The sequence below is a fragment of the Xenopus laevis genome, chromosome 1S (genome assembly GCF_017654675.1).
Source record: "Xenopus laevis strain J_2021 chromosome 1S, Xenopus_laevis_v10.1, whole genome shotgun sequence".
NCBI classification, from domain to species: domain Eukaryota; kingdom Metazoa; phylum Chordata; class Amphibia; order Anura; family Pipidae; genus Xenopus; species Xenopus laevis.
In genome coordinates, this window is record NC_054372.1 from 179,580,611 (window position 1) to 179,597,630 (window position 17,020).

Below are 17,020 nucleotides of genomic sequence, written 5' to 3' on the forward strand. Positions count from 1 at the left end.
GTCCTGTTGATTGTATTTATCTTGATTTTACTCTAGTTCCTGTGATCTTGTTCCTGACCCTGTTCCTAATCCTGTTCCTGCAACCCTGTTTCTGTTACCCTACTCCTGCGTAGTAAGTCCTGCTTCTGTCCCTGTTTCCTTTGGTTCTGACTCCCCGGTTTGATCTCGGCCTGTTTCCTGACTTTCCAATTTGTCCCTGTTCCTTCTGGTTCGACTCCCTGATTTGACCTTGGCATGTTTCCTGACTCTGCAAGTCTCTGACTCTGCCTTTCCCGACCTTCGGCCTTTGTCCTAGTTTACTTTTGTCTGCCACTCATCCATTGATCTAATCTTTTTTTTTAAATAAATATCAGTGAACTTGCAGCAAGTAAGTCTCTTTCTGGGAGCTGGCCTCCATAGCTGTAGTATACTAACATAGGTCAGTCTCTTTCTGTTAGCTGGCCTCCATACTTGTAGTGTGTTTTCATAGGTCAGTGTCTTTCTGTGTTCTGGCCTCCATACCTGTAGTGTGATTGTATAGGTACATCTCTTTCTATGTTCTGTTATTGATACCTGTACTGTATTTGCATAGGTCAGTGTCTTTTTGTAAGATGGCCTTTTTGTCAGTTTTTACCCTTTAACTATCAATGCATAACCAACATTAATGCTGGAGGGCTAGGAAAAATCCATAGCCAAACAACCACCGGATTGATCAAATGGAATAATAATTCAAGAGCAAATAGAGGGAACTGCAAAAGGAGCAGGAACTAAATGTGCACAAGCAAATCTGATTCTGAAATATTCTGAAACATACTTCATGTATCCTGCTCTGGTATTTGCTTGTACTGGGGGAGAGAATTTCCCATTGAGCCAAAATGCTGATCAAACATCCAGTGTGGGAACATTTCAAACATGTCACTGTGACAGGTGACCAGATTTTATTGAGCATGCCAACTGGCATAATATTGACAGATGTCTCCAGATTACTGATATTTCTGAGAATGAATGAAAGTAAGAGCAAATGACCAATATAGATTAAATGTTGTACAATATAGATTAAATGTTGTACCACGCTTCTTTGTTTTTTTTTATTGTGCCTGGTGATCTACATAGATAATATGAAGAACCAGTCTTTTTAGAATCCCTGGGGGTTGGGGTGAAGCACCTGTTCCTAGGCAACTAAACCCAATGACAATGGAATGTGAAACAACCCAGATTATAGTGACATCGGCAAACATGCAGAATACAATGATACTTAAAATGTCTATGGTATTCACCTAGTAACCCAAGGTCAGAATTCAGAGTCTAAACTGTTTGGCCCATGCAGAGATCAATGAACCTTTGCAGGAGGGAAAAGCTTTAAGTTCCAAATCATTTAGTTATGCCTGCAAAGATTCATTTATTTTTGTTTGTTTAAAGGAGTTCTAGAAGGTTTCTTCTCAGTAATAGCTGGCTCTTCGCAGTGGTCTACAGTCATATCCTGCCTATAATATTGAATATGCAATAAACTCCACTACATAAGATTGGATTCATTTAATGCCTAAGCCTAAAATGTATTTGTCACAAACAATATATTTTCTTCAGAGGTATAAGCCAATTGCATAGTCAACACAAATTAATATTATTAACATGTATTTATAAATCATATTACACTGCACTTTACAATAAATTAGTTTATACAGGATAACATATGAAGCAACCAATAACCAATAGCAACCAATAACTAATACAAGAGACCCAAAAAAGGTTACAATCTAAAAGGAGAAGGGGTTGAGACATAAGGTGTAGGAATGGGTAAGATCAAAAGTAAGCATAGGCAACTGCTTTTAGCAGCACGCAAGTTATACTAAACTAAATAAGGCTAAGCCTCTCTCTAAAACATGTTTTAAAGGAATTGTTCAGTATAAAACTAAAAACAGGATAAATAGATAGGCTGTGCAAAATAAAAAACGATTCTAATAAAGGTCGTTAGCCAAAAATGCAACCTATAAAGTTTGGAGTGACTGGATGTCTAACATAATAGCCAGAACACTACTTCCTGCTTTTTAGCTCTCTTGGTTTCCACTGATTGGTTACCAGGCAGTAACCAATCAGTAACTTAAGGAGGGGGGCACATGGTTCATAACTGTTGCTTTTGAATCTGAGCTGAATGCTGAGGATCAACTGTAAACTCACTGAACAGTTATGTCCCATGTGGCCCCAGGGGTGATCCTGGCCCCTCCGCTGCCTGAGGCAACAGCAGTTGCTGCTGCCCCCCCCTCCCCCGGAAATTCGCTCTTAAAGTACCAGGAGCAGCATTTTTGCTTAAATTGTAAGCTCTATTGGCCAGGGACCTCCACCCTACTGTCTCTTTTAACACATGCCACTTAATCTCCATGTTTATACATATTTAATACTATGCTTGTTACTTATTTAGTATTTGTTATTTTGCTGGTTGTCCCTGTAGGCACTTTTGTACTCTGTAAAATTGAACAGTATTGAGCATTCAAACAGGGATTTCTAAAATCAGTATACAGCTGGTATATTTCAGGATTCTCTTATTGTCAATGCTGCACTCCCAATGCACCTTTGGCTTCCTCAACCATCTATGACTTGGAGCATTCCTGGCTGATATGAATGTTCAGCCCACAGATTTCCAATTGGATCACAGACAGGATTTATCAGTGTGGCTTCCTATCAACCACATATACAGATTGATGCCGTTCTTGACCTACTGGATGTACTACTAGAGCTTCAGTAGGTCAAAAAAACCAACAGATTATGAGTAAGGGAAGGGAATTTTCTGGTCTATGATTAAGTGACTCCGGAATAGGAAACATGTATGGCTACAGAGATGAGCAAGAATAAAACACCACTAAGTGCTCATTCAAAAAACATCTGTGCCTCTCTGTGCGTCCCAGGACAAACAGCTCAGCCCTGTCCATAGGGCAAGCAGTAAGGCAGGGCCTAATACAAGCTTCCCTACCTTGCATGTGGGAATGATGCATAAGGTAGGGGCGGGTTGGGGACAGGTGAGGGGATTCCTACATTTATTATTATAAATGTTAGTTGAGTAACGTCAAACAGGTAGTAGTATCACCAGTACACAGAGCTGTCTTTATGGGGAGGATACAAATAAGAGCAACTGTACACAGGTTCCACTCATTCGGGGTTCCAACCATGAGCAAAGTAAGATGGCGCCAACAAGATTACAGGGAGGACAAATTATTGAGTTCAATAAAAAAAAATATCATACCTGGGAATATAAATAGTGACAAAACACATGCCTAAATCCACAACTGCTGTCATACTTTCACATTGGCTAAACACTATTGCATTTAATCAAACAATAATATTGTTTTATTCATTCGGGTGGTAAAATCTTTACTGTTACATTTTAAAAGAATCCAACAATTTCCTTGAATACGTCAGATACCTCCCAACTCCACCCCATTAATTTCTTATATCAGTGATCCCCAACCAGTGGTTCATGAGCAACATGTTGTTCACTATCCTACAGTATTGGATATTGCTTCCAGTTGCCTAAAAGCAGGGGTTTATTATTGAATTCCTGGCTTAAAGGCAAGCTTTATTTACATAAAAACCATGTGTACTGCCAAACAGAGCTTATCGTATGCTGTCAACAATAGCTAATATTTTGCACCCCTGGCACTTTTTGCATGCTTATTGTGCTCTCCAATTTTTCTTTTCTTTACATTTGAATGTGGCTCATGGGTAAAAAGGTTGGGGCCCCTGCCTTAGATGATGCCATTTGTATGGCTAGATGCAGTGCCGGCCCAATCCGACCGGGTGCCCTAGGTGACCCGGCCGGCAACTGCGCTCCCCTCGTGCTCGCACGCATGCTCCCCTCCGTGTGCGTGCCCGAACGTAGTGTGTGCACACATGGCCAAAGCACCAGAGGGGAAGGCAGGGGAGAGCGCCGGAGGTAAAAGCGCCGGAGAGGGATTGAAGAGTGCCAGAGGGGAAGGGGGAAGGGAGAGGGAGGGTAAAGCGCCGGAGGGGAGGGGAAAGAGCTGGAGGGGAGGGTGAGCAGCGAACATGGACTAGCGGTAGGCAGGTACCTGCCCAGTGCCCCCCTTTCATTGCGCCCTTGGCAGGTGCCTCTTCTGCCTACTCCAAGTTTCAGCCCTGGCTAGATGGCAACAGTGTAAGAGGCCCACACTTATACATTGGCTGAGAAACTGCTCCGTGTGACAGTAGCCTATTGTTCTCCTTAAAGTTGTGACAGTCGTTTGCACCCCAGTATTCATTTTAAAAATCATCCCTTATTTTGGACACTTCTTTCATGATAACAGCCTTTTTATGAGTGACTTTACTTACATGAGAGATCAGATAGCAAAGTCTCAGAAGATTAGAATCACATTTATAACCATCAGCAGGAAGGCAACTTCAAACTGCTTTGTTTCCCTATGACCAGATGTACTTCCTGTGTGATATATTTAACTGTGCTTTATAAAAACCAACTAGTAGAAAACAAAGTCTGCGCCTTGGCTTTACTGTAAAGATATCACTTTAGAAGTGCCATTCATAAGATAATTGTTTCCATGCAGTGTTATTGTTTACAGAGATACAGTTTATACATGATCAAAGATTATCTAGAAAATCTGCAAGGCCACAGCTCAGAAAACAAACTGCAAAGAAAAAGAATTGTTTTGCTCGAAAATTATTTTCTATGCAAATTCACATTGCATGATTAGCCTTTCAAAAATTATGGATTCAGAGTATCACTATAACCAATATCCAGTATCACAGATCAATATATCAATGGTCCAATGACCTAAAGCTTGGTCCCTAATGCCATGTCAGACTGGGAAACCAGGGGCCCACCCAAAAACCTTAGACCAGGGACCTACTTTCAGTACTATTATTCTAAAGGTGGCAAAAGACGCACGAGAAATTTTTTTCGTATGATATTCAGTTCATGTATGGTGGGAAAAGAGATGACCGATATCAGCAGAAGACTTGGATATCGGTCGGCTCGTCGATCGGGCTGGATGGAAAATTTTGATTGGGGGCTTTTGAAGGCACCCAAATATTGCCCATTGTTAGTGCTGAATTGTCAGGTACAGGTAGAATTCTATTGTTTCTACCTGTATATCGGACGATTCGGCTCTACACGTGTGTATTGAAACCAACGATCTTTCTTGGAAAGATCTTTTCCAAGAAAGATCGTAATTGTTATGTCTATGGCCACATTAACTCTCCTCACTCAACCTCTACTCTCCTCTTTACATACTATAATCTATTATTCCATACATTTAGCCTCTTTGTTCTCATAGAAATAGGGAATGGCCATGAAATAGGCCAAATGTTTAGCAGCATGAGGGACCACTGACACCTGGGCCCACCAGGAGTTTTCCTAGTATCCCGGTGAACCAGTCCGACACTGCCTAATGCAGTGATATTTTCCAAGGTGTTGCTAACCCCACTAACAACTCTTTGTCAAGATTTGGTCTTCTCACTCGTAAGCTACAGCATTTGGTTCTACCCCTGTTCTAGATATAAACACACTGACCTAATCCCTTTCCCCATCTGAAACACTTCTCTGGGGCATAATCTCTACCAATCTTTGGATTCACAAATGCTTCCCGCTAAAGGGGATCTGAGAAACTGAATGTAGCCAGCCTGTTTGTACCAAACGGGAAATTTAAGTGACTCCCTCGTGGTTTGTTCAGTTATACACCTTTTTGTACTATTTTTCATGCTATAGATTCTTTGCCTTTTGCATATTGTCCCATTAACTTCACTGAATTATGCTAGGTCTAGACAGGTGTAGGAAATAGTTTCATTTAATTAATTAATTAAAACTTAATCAAAAAGTAGCATAATATGTAATGATGAAAAAAGACATACGTTCATCCAGTTCAAACTTTTCTGTCCATATAAAACGTTCCTAACTGCTAGCTGATCCAGCAAAAATCCGGACGCCTCTCCAATTTGTCTCACAGGGGGAAATTTCCTTACTGACTCCAAAATGGCAATAGGACCATCATGTACCCCATATCTCATAACTTACATATCTCACTTGCTAAAAAAAACATCCAACCCCTACTTGAAGCTGTCTAATGTATCAGCCAGCACGGCTGATTTAGGAAGAGAATTCCACAACTTCACAGCTCCCACCAGGCCCAGACTGGCAATCTGTGGGTTCTGGCAAATGCCAGAGGGGCTGCTATAAGGTGCCATAGAAAGTCAGTATTTAGTGGGCTGGTGGGGGCTGTTTGGGCCTCTGTGTGGGCTGATTGGGCCTCTGTGTACCTGAAATAACAGGACCTATTTTAATTCTCAGTCCGGACCTGGCTCCCACTGTAAAAAACCTCTATCTGAATATTTAGATAAAATTTCCTTTCTTATGATTGGAATAGTTGCCCTTTTGTCTACTGGAAGGGCCTTCTGGAAAGTAAATCAGTTTATTGTATTATCCCCCTATATAATAATAAATTTTTATCTTATCCTCCCTTAAGTGCCACTTCTTCAGCAATCCCGACTTGGCCAGTTTTTTTTTTTTATCATAACTGAGACTTTCCATATCCTTTACAAGCTGAGTTGTCCTTCTCTGGAAATGACATGAATCTGGCATAAAATAAATTACACGCTTTAGTAATTATCCAACCATTATTATGTAATGCATTTTGATTATCATGATAATATGATGGTAAGAACAAAAACAGAGATTTTATTACTATACTATAAACTATATTTTAGAACACACAGTAGCTAAAAATTTAAAAATGTAATGTAAAGAAATAAATTGATATACACTCAAAGAACTATCGTCTATAATCGAAATCAAAGTAATTTCCTTGTGTTGACCCAACGATGCGTGGAATATTTACACTTATTCCTGCCAATACTCTTGTCTTTCATGATTCAGGACAGCTCCTCAGTGACAAGTAACATATCTGCAGTTCTCTGATATGGGAGGTTTTTTTTCCCATGCCTCAGGTATTACCTTGAGAATTACATGGTGCAAAATAAGGTATTGTGTTCAGAGATGTCTTTGCCAACCTAATTGCTTAGGACTGCAGATTCTCATGTTTTGCAGCCCCTGAGGCACAAGTTGTCAAGAGTCAAGTCAGTTCTCAGGAGCACGTAATGGGAGGAGACAGGGAAAAACCCTTTGTAGATAATGGCAGGACGCTCTAATGTGTATAACTAGTAAAAAGATCAAGAAAAAAAATAATGGCAATAATTTCAGGGTAGGACAACTGCAATCTTCAGTAGAAGTTTGTGTAAAATAGAGGATGGGTAAAAGGCTGGGAGAAGGATGAACATGAAGAAAATGTTTAAGTCAAGGAGAGGTGGGAAGTGTATACATGAGCTGACAAAACCTTGTCAGATTTGATTGATTATTCTTCATGGAAGAAAGTGATACTTTCAGCTGAGGTTCAAACAAGCTCAGAGTCAAAGGCACACAAATAGGACATGCTTTAAAGTCTGGTCCCATTATGGGCTTTTAGCTTAGCAACTCAGCACATTGCCTGCTTATGTTTATTAAAGCAACATGGGAGTCTTCTCTGTTGTCTGTCTCTTTTCTATCATATCAACAGAATTAGGAGCTTTCGTGGTGGTCCAAATGATATTCTCAGTCATGAAAAAAACAAGGAATTAGACACTACCTGAACCATCAACCTAAATATGGTGTAACTTTAGTCCCAGCCAGCTGTCCCTTTTACTTCCCTCTCTCCCAACAAACGGGCCCCTAGGGCTCTATTTATACAACATTGGAGTGATAATCTTTATTACTCACTTTGCCAGTGTCTGTTCAGTGGGAATTGACAGTTTGCGTGAAGGGAAATTAGAAGGATAGTAAAAATACAGTTATGTCAAAATGGTAAAATGTTACAAGAATCCATTTTTTTCAATAGGGTCAACAGAAATATCAGCTGCTAGGAACATTTTAATTTTTTTTACATTTTTCCTGAAGAAAATGAGAGAAATGGGATTGTGCCGGGCTGAGCTAAAGAACACATTTGAAAGAAGGGGAAACGAGAAAATGACTGACGTGAAATATGAAAAAGGACATCAAAGCTATTTATAAATGGAGAAGTGAGAAGTAATGGTTGAAGCAGAAATGCATTGCAAATGTGTTGGAAATTGAATTCTATTGAAGCAAGACCTATATAAATAGGAGAAGTAAGAAAATGTGTGACTTTGTCCACTTCAACTACTTTTATAAATAGACCACTTAATACTAAATAATGCTTATCTGCAAAATAGAACTAATACAAATCTGTGTTCTAAGTGCCATGATGTTGTACTTGTAATAACAAAGTATCCGATGGCACAGTTATCTGCTGTATTATCCTCCTGTAATAGAAGCCTATTATTATTTTATTTATTATGTATATAGTACTGACATTTATGCAGCACTTAGATTGTTCTTTATTTCTGGATTTGATTTTGACCTGGGACCTATCTGCCATGAGTTAGTATGTTCTCCTTGCATCTGGTTTCCTCCCACACTCATACATACAAACTCTACTGTCTAGATCTGATAGGATGGCACTAAGCAGCCAATCAGGAACAGTGTGACTATTCCGAGACATACATTTAAGGTAAGGGCACACCTGGAGATTCGGGGAGATTAAGTCGCCTGGCGGCTAATCGCCTCCTCTTTGGGGCGACTAATATCCCCGAACTGCTTCCCCGTGGCTTCCGTCTGCTTCAATGAAAAAACGCCTGAGCCAAAGCACTCGCTGCGCTTCGATTTCCGAAGTCGCCCGGAGTTTACTTGTGAGGAAACTTCGGGAGACTATGGATATCGAAGCGCAGCATGTGCATTGAATAGCGATTTTCATTTTAGCCGGCGGAAGGCAAGGGGAAGGCAGTTCAGGGAGATTGTCGCCCCGAAGAAGAGGAGATTTCCCCAAATCTGCTCGTGTGGCCAGACCCAAAGTGTTAAGCAGTATTAGAGTGGTGACAGATGCTAATATTCCAGGAAGATTAGTTGCCCAGCGACAAATCTCCTCTTCTTCTGTGATTTGGCGGGATGACACTCGGAGTGCTTCATTTTCTGAAGTCACCCGAAGTTCCCTCATGAGGAAAATTCAGGTGACTTTTTGGGGAGATTAGTCGCCCGAAGAAGAGGAGATTTGTCGCTGGGCGACTAATCTCCCAGGAATCTCAGTGTGTGTCATTACCCTTAGGGAAAAAAGTTGATCTGTCTAGTAGTCTAACATAACCAAAAGTGAGCTTTGACTGATCTAGTACAGTTGAAACAATGAATGCAATCATCTAATTGCTTGCTTTGCCCCTGTTAATACATTGTATTCACGGTACAATTTAATACCCATCAGACACAGAGAATTGTCACAGAACAGAACTGTTTGCCATACAGAAGATCACCTAAATAAGTGTTTTTTTCGACAGCACAAGCACTTTATTTGTGGTCCTTGGTTTGCCCTCCTGATCTCATAACAAGGTACCGGACATAATAAAGCATTGCGAAATGAGATATATTATGTATTGGAATATACTCCAGGTCCTACCTTAACTGACCTTCAGACTGGGCTTTCAAGAGCATATTGTATATAGACCAAATAAACACTAGGCTATGTGATCAATATGAGCTGGTGATACACACCTCCTCCATTGAATGAAAAGAGTTTCCACATAGAAGCACTAAGGAAATAAATTAGCTCCTCTAATCCTAGGGGCAAAGGAGCCCAAAATATGGGGTTGGCCTATCTAGAAGGGAAAGAAGAAGTTTGTGCTGGTCCCAGGCTTGGGGCTAGTTTGAATGAGATTTTGCTTTTATTTTCTGGTTGAATTTTATAATTGCAGAGGATAAGGTGTATGTACTACACTCTGCCCTTGTTGGCCTCAAGTTCGGTAAGTCTGGCCCCAGGGTAAAAGGGGCATAGTGTCGTCATAGCTTTGTCTGCCGCATTAATTTTCTTATTAAATTAACACAAATTATCCCTACATATTATGGGTATTACAGCCCCTAAGTAAGTTATATGTGCATCACATTGACATTTTTGCTGCCTCTTAAAAATAGAAGCTATTGGCTATAAATAAGTGCTGCTTATGGGCTTGGAACTACATGGACAGGAAGTGAGAATGAAGTTTCACATACCTTCACCCTTGCTAGGAATCTCACTAATGCAATTCAGCAGAGGTGATATCTGGCCAAGTCTGAGGGGGGGGGTATATATGTTGATTTTTGTCTTGGTAACAGCATCAATATACAGTAGGTCTGTGTAAGTAACTGGGCTGATAAAGGCATCGGCATAAATAATGCACAAGGTTTCAAATGGAATAGAAGAAAAACAAAAATGAGGTTTATAACTGTTACTTGTAGATGCCTAGAAGGGTTTTACTGTTCCCTTTGGGAGCATAATATGCTAATGACCCATAAGAAAATTCTGACAGCTGTTCGTAGCAATTGCTAATCGCCAAGGGGTAAAATATGGAAAAAGCATGAGGATTTTGGGGTCCCCAAGAGGCACCTTGCTTCTTTTTGGTGGATTTATAGACTTATTAAGGTTGCAGCATGACAGGAGAAATGCACATAAGAGAGAATCAGCGGCTCCGTTCACTGAGAAAATATTTAAAATATGATGCAGGCAGACACAAATCTAGTGTTCCCTTTTTTGTGATGTTATAATTGTTTTCATTCTGCAGGTCTCCAATCTGCCATTTAAATATATTTGTATTTTTCTATCTGGTTGCCAGGGCCTCAGTAACCCTAGAAACCAGGGGATGGTTGAATCATAGTCTGTTAGGTTAATATGAGGGTGTTTGAGCAGAAGCACAAGTGTTAACAATATACTAACAATACATTTCTACAATCGGTAGTTCTGCAGACAGGAGACAAAATGCTCAGAATTGGCCCCTTACTGATTTCAATGGCAGTTGCCTCAGCTCACAAGTGCACACATTGTAGCTCATTAACATTAGCTACTAATTGCAAATTGTCTCTGTATATCACTGTTTACAGCAATGTTCAACTCCAGTTAGAATGCCAGGTAGGGAGTCAATTTACTGACATACTTTTTGTTTAGGTGGCCATAGATGTAGAGATCCACTCGTTTGGCGATATCTCGTTTGCCGATGTCTCGTTTGGCGATGGCGGATCTCTCCCCGATATACCCACATTGATGTGGGCAATATCAGGCTGATCCAACTGTGGGCCCTAGGGCTCAACGATCGGATCATAATGGGTCCGATACGGGAGGTTGGATCGCGGGACTGCATACATGCATAGATGCTTTCGGCCAGATATCGATCGAGGAAGCCCGTCGAATAGCCCCACACACGGGCCAATAAGCTGCCGACTCTGTCTGTCGGCAGCTATTATCGGCTCGTGTATGGGGGGCCTTTAGTGTGCCCGATTATATCAAAATGATGATGTCGTACCCAGAAGTCTATTGCAAATAGAGGGAGGCAGAGACCAATGGGACTCCAATTGGTCTAACTTGGATACCTTTTCATTCATAAAATGATTTGGGTTTTTAATTCCATTTTATAAAACATAGTAACATTCAATCCAATTAAATATTGCTCATATTAAAATGATAGTTTCTGCATTCAGCAGATATTTTCTATGCATTTGTAGCCTGATTCCCCGGACAGCAATCACAGGGCTAAATATCAGTGTACAGCTGCAGTGGAAATTAACATCTAGCCTACACACTCCCTTACACATTTCTATACACAGTTCATTATGTCTTCTAATTGCAGAGCACAGCTCGCCAAGACACTTTAGTCTTCTTTAAGGGCTCTTACAGACGAGCGTTTTTACCTGCGCTCCGTTTTTCTGCGTTCAGCCGCAGGGAAGCGCAGGAATAGACGCATTACATTTTTTCCAATGGGGCTGTACTCACACAGGCGCATGTAGGCGCCGAACGCAGGTTGAGACGCAACATGCTGCATTTTTCCTGCGTTCGGCGCCTACACTAATTAGATTTTCGAGATTTATCATACTCTGGCCCTTTAAGAACTCAAATTCAACTATTCACCATCTAAAACCTGCCGAATTGGTGTTTAAGTCAATGGGAGAGGTCCAGGGATTAATTTGGAATTGTTTGCAGCCTTCCTGACCTTTTTTCGGGTCGATTCAATTTAGTTTTAAAAAATTGATTTTATTAACAAATTTTGATTGGTGAAATTTCGAATTTATGGGAGTTTAGGGGAGTTTTGAAAATTCACATGAATTCAAAATTCAACCTTAGATAAATGTGCCCCCCTATGTTTGTCATTGTTGACTTGCAAAAACAGTCCATTTATGGTTGATGTCATATAATATGTTTGGAGGGGCCCAGTACACACCATAGCAATCCATTCCTGTACTAGGTCACCCACTCCACTCGTGTCCCCACTACCCACCAGTTGGTACCACCCATTCTCTTTTAGTTAGTAGAGCAGCAGGGGATCATACAGGGCAGGCAGCCAGCTCCTTCTATGCAATCTAAATTATAGAGGAAGCAGATCTCGTGGACCATTCCCCCCACCCCCTGTTTTTTTTTTCAAATAATCACAGCCTCCTTTTAAGCTGAAACTGTTCTTTTTCTACTCTACTTCCTTTCATATTGCCTATATTCTTATTTTCCCCTCCGTGCCTTTCTTTTCTTCCTCTCCCTTTCATTTTTGCCCTTCCACCCTTTTGTTTTTTTCTTTCCTTTTACATAGTTTTCTTTTTACTTTCCTTTATACTTTTCCTTTTTATTTTCTGCTTTTCCTTTCCCCCTTTCTCTCTCCCAGATTTAATTAATCTTTTCTTCTTCTGCCAATTGCCATTTTCCCTTCTTCTTTCACCTTGTTTCTGTCTTAAAAAGGTGGTTCATCTTCTGGTTAGCTTGTAGTTTGTTAGAATGTCCTATTATTAGTAAATTTCAAATTGTTTTTTTATTTATTATGTTTTTTTAATTATTTGCCTTCCTCTTCTGACTCTTTTCAGCTTCCAAATGGTGGTCACCAGCCCAGCAACCAAAAAAACTATTCCCCTGTGAGGCTAAAATACGATTATAGTTACATTTCACATTGTCACATATTCCTGTCTCTCTTTCAAACTACTGCCCGGTTGCTAGTTTTAATTGGACCCTAGCAACCACATTTCCACAGACATTCCAAACTGGAGAGCTGCTGAACAAAAAGCTAACTGATAAAAACAAATGCAAATAATAAAAAATCAAAACCAATTGTGAATTGTCTCAGAATATCACTCACTACATCATACTAAAAGTTATTTTAGAGTTGAACAACCCCTTAAATATTATATTCTCTTTTCTTCTTACTCCGGTATTATCCTTCTGCTTTTTTAAAATTCTCTCAGCTTTCCCTACCTAGTCCTCTTTTGTTGTCTCCCATACCCCTTTATAATGTTTCCACTCTGTCCCTTTTTCCTACCCCTTTTATTTTCAGTCCTGACCTCAACTTCTTTCCATTCTCTTTCCTGTGCTCTTTTTCCTGTTTCTACTTTTATTGTTTTTTTTATCATTTTTCTATTCCCATTCTCCTCTTTTACTGACACAGAACAATGATAGAGCACAGTTACCTGACAGCAAACAAATATGCTTTCATGCAGCTGGTCATTTTTTTTTTAAAAAAAAAAGGACATTTCCAGGAACAGATTGTCAAATCAAGGGTCTGTGTCTACACGTCAGGAACAGATGAAAGCCGTGAACAAAGTTATTTAAATACACTAACTGTTTTTCTAAACATCTATCATAAATGGTGGGAGATTTTAATCAGCAGATATAGCTCTACGATGTTATTGCTTCCCCATATAAAAAGAATGAAAAAAATTTTAAATGCTAAAATATCCAAAATAAGTACAAATCATATTTCCACGTAAAACCTTCAGTGTTGGAATCCAGTTTCTGGATTTTTGTTACTCAAATGTGTATCTAAGGTTAGAACTATCTTCCTCATATATTTACATGTAAAAAATGCAATGCAGTTCACTCACAAAGCTTCTGCCTATAATGTAAGAGGAGAAGCAGTAAGAGAGCATTGTGCTGAGACTGAGAAGAAACACTCAGAGGAACATGCCCAAGGCTGAGTTTCTGTTAAAACTTGTTCCCTGAGATGCACTTTCATCTGCTGTTTGCTATATCAGGTGCTGGACTAACAATGAAGCTTTGTGCACTATGCAATTTAAAAAAAAAATCATCCTGCACTACCCAAATCTTCCATGTGTATAATAACAAAAACTAGGAGGTGCAAAGTTGTGCCCCTTAGAGTCCACACACTTAGCATTTGTGCCCCTGTGCATGGTTAGTTCTGTGCAGCACTGACAGGTGCAAGGCAGCCATGTAAACCCTAAGCAAGTAAAGAGCTACACTCATGCACCCTGATGCTCCTCAGGGCCAGAACTAGTAGGATTCAATGTGGGGGGTGCACTTGAAGGAGGGCCGAGGCACAATAACAGAGAGAACTGCATCTGGGGAGGAGGAAGAAGCAGGGCCTGTGTGGATGCAGGGTAAGAGGAGGTTGCAACATAAACCATATTTGTGCTAATAGAACTTGGCTTGGCTCTGCCAGTCCCACATTGCATGTCCTATATGTGCAAGGTACAGGCATTACTAAGGCTTACAACCCATGTAATGCCCCCTCAAAATGCTATTCTATCAGACTTAAGGGATGCCATGCTCTTTCTGGGAACAAATGGAGGGTTTGGTGGTGGCGGCAAAGTGCTAATAACACACATTCTGCCCTTACTCCTCAGTTGAAAAGTTCTTCTATTGGCTAGCAATTGCTTTATTTTATTATAGAAATACAGATATGTTGGTAGCACCAGTAGCACCGTACATGCACAGGATTTCACATGTATGTGGCGCTGCTTCTGGATACATGACCAGGTCACAATTGTGCATTAAGGTGTAAAGTAATAGTAGTGGTATAACTACAGAGGAAGCAGACCCTGAGGCCACAGGGGCCATGGTCTTTTACCTCTGTGGGGTACTCACGGGTCACCTACGGTATATTTTTTTGTGCGTTGTTGATGACCTTTTTTTTGCTGTGCAATTTCTATTTTATTGGGCAGTGGCATAACTACCGGGGGAGCAGGGCCCGCACCCCCTCAGGGCCCCCCGGCAGCTTACGCGCCACGATTCCGGCAGTTCTGGGTGTACGGCCAGCGGTTCCGGGTGTACGGAGTGGGGCGGGGGGCCCGGCAGTGCGTCCCGCACCAGGGCCCACCCCCCTCTAGTTACGTCACTGTTATTGGGCCAGTTCATTGTGGGAAAACTGGATCAATAAAACAGAAATTACAACACAGCAACAATTGGTGAGTGCTCTGATTCTTTTTTGAATTTTATTATATAAATGTGGACAATAAGTGGTTTCCAACCCGTAATCTGTAGTATAACAAGAGGTTAGGAGCCATTTATGCTCATTCTCCATCAGCTGGAGGTTCCAGCATTTCTGTCTTGCTATTGGTTGTAAATAATTTTGGTCCTCCTATAAATGCAGGCTATGATTTGCAAGCCATAGGGTAGTACAATGTTTGTACAATGTATTTACAAGGTTGACTCTCAAGGTCATTTAGTGCTGCTATCTTTATATATATATATATGCACATACTGTTTTGATTTGTACATTGTGCTCTAAGCCCTAAAGAAAAGGTGCTAAGTGGGTTTATTTTGTTCAGACTTAATAAGAAGGTATTCAGTGACAGCACTTGATTATATCATCTCATCATACACTACCATCCTTCAGGTATAGGATCTCTTATCCAGACTAATTGAGACTTGGAGTTTTCCCACATAAAAGAACATTCAGTAATGTGGATCCCCATACCTTAAGTTTGTTGAAAAACATTTAAACATTAAATAAACTGAATATTATTGCCTTGCCACCAGCTTAGTTACCATCAAGTACAAGGTATTGTTTTATTGTTACAGAGAAAAAAGTAATCATTTTTAAAAACTAGAATTATTTTATTCAACTTGACTCTATGGGAGATGGCTCTGTAATTTGGAGTTTTGTAGATAGCAGGTTTCCAGATAAGGGATCCCATACATGTACATGGTGCTTTACATTGTGGAGACTAAAATGTACATGCTATACCCTTGTGGATTAGTAGTTTTCACAATATTCTCTTAAGGAAAAGCCATGACCTTAAAAATTACAAATATTTCAGTTGGCTCTAATAAGAGTAAAGGGAACATCCCTTCTTATTCCCTGGTTATCTCCAAACATACAGGGAGTAAATAGCCCATGAGATCATGAGAAATGCCTGTTACACTGTAAAAAGCAACTGATAATCTTCCCACCTGTGCCAAAGAGAAACCTGAATAATTACAATAACCTTTATGGGAATCCTTATCTAAATTATGAGGCATGAGGCAAGGATGTGTAAGTCTTTGCATTTTAGAGATATCTGCTGAAATGGGATTAGACTTGGCTGAGCATTAGACATGATACCAACGTTGTATTTCTCCTAGGAGCAAAACATCAAGTCAAGTGCAGAACATCTGCAAAATAGCAAGTGGAATTGTAGTGGAAGCTGTACTGTTTTACACTTGCTCTGTATTGAAGTCATAGGGGCTGATTCACTAAGGGTCGAATATCGAGGGTTAATTAACCCTCGATATTCGACTAGGAATTAAAATCCTTCGACTTCGAATATCGAAGTCGAAGGATTTAGCGCAAATACTGCGATCGTACGATCGAAGGATTATTCCTTCGATTGAACGATTAAATCCTTCGAATCGAACGATTCGAAGGATTTTAATCCAACGATCGAAGGAATATCCTTCGATCAAAAAAACTTAGGAAAGCCTATGGGGACCTTCCCCATAGGCTAACATTGACTTCGGTAGCTTTTAGCTGCCGAAGTAGGGGGTCTAAGTTTTTTTTAAAGAGACAGTACTTCGACTATCGAATGGTCGAATAGTCGAACGATTTTTAGTTCGAATCCTTCGATTCGAAGTCGTAGTCGAAGGTCGAAGTAGCCCATTCGATGGTCGAAGTAGCCCAAAAAATACTTCGAAATTCGAAGTTTTTTTACTTCGAATCCTTCACTCGAATTTAGTGAATCGGCCCCATACAGTAAACTAGTTCACAATATATTCTGGTACCCAAAGCAACA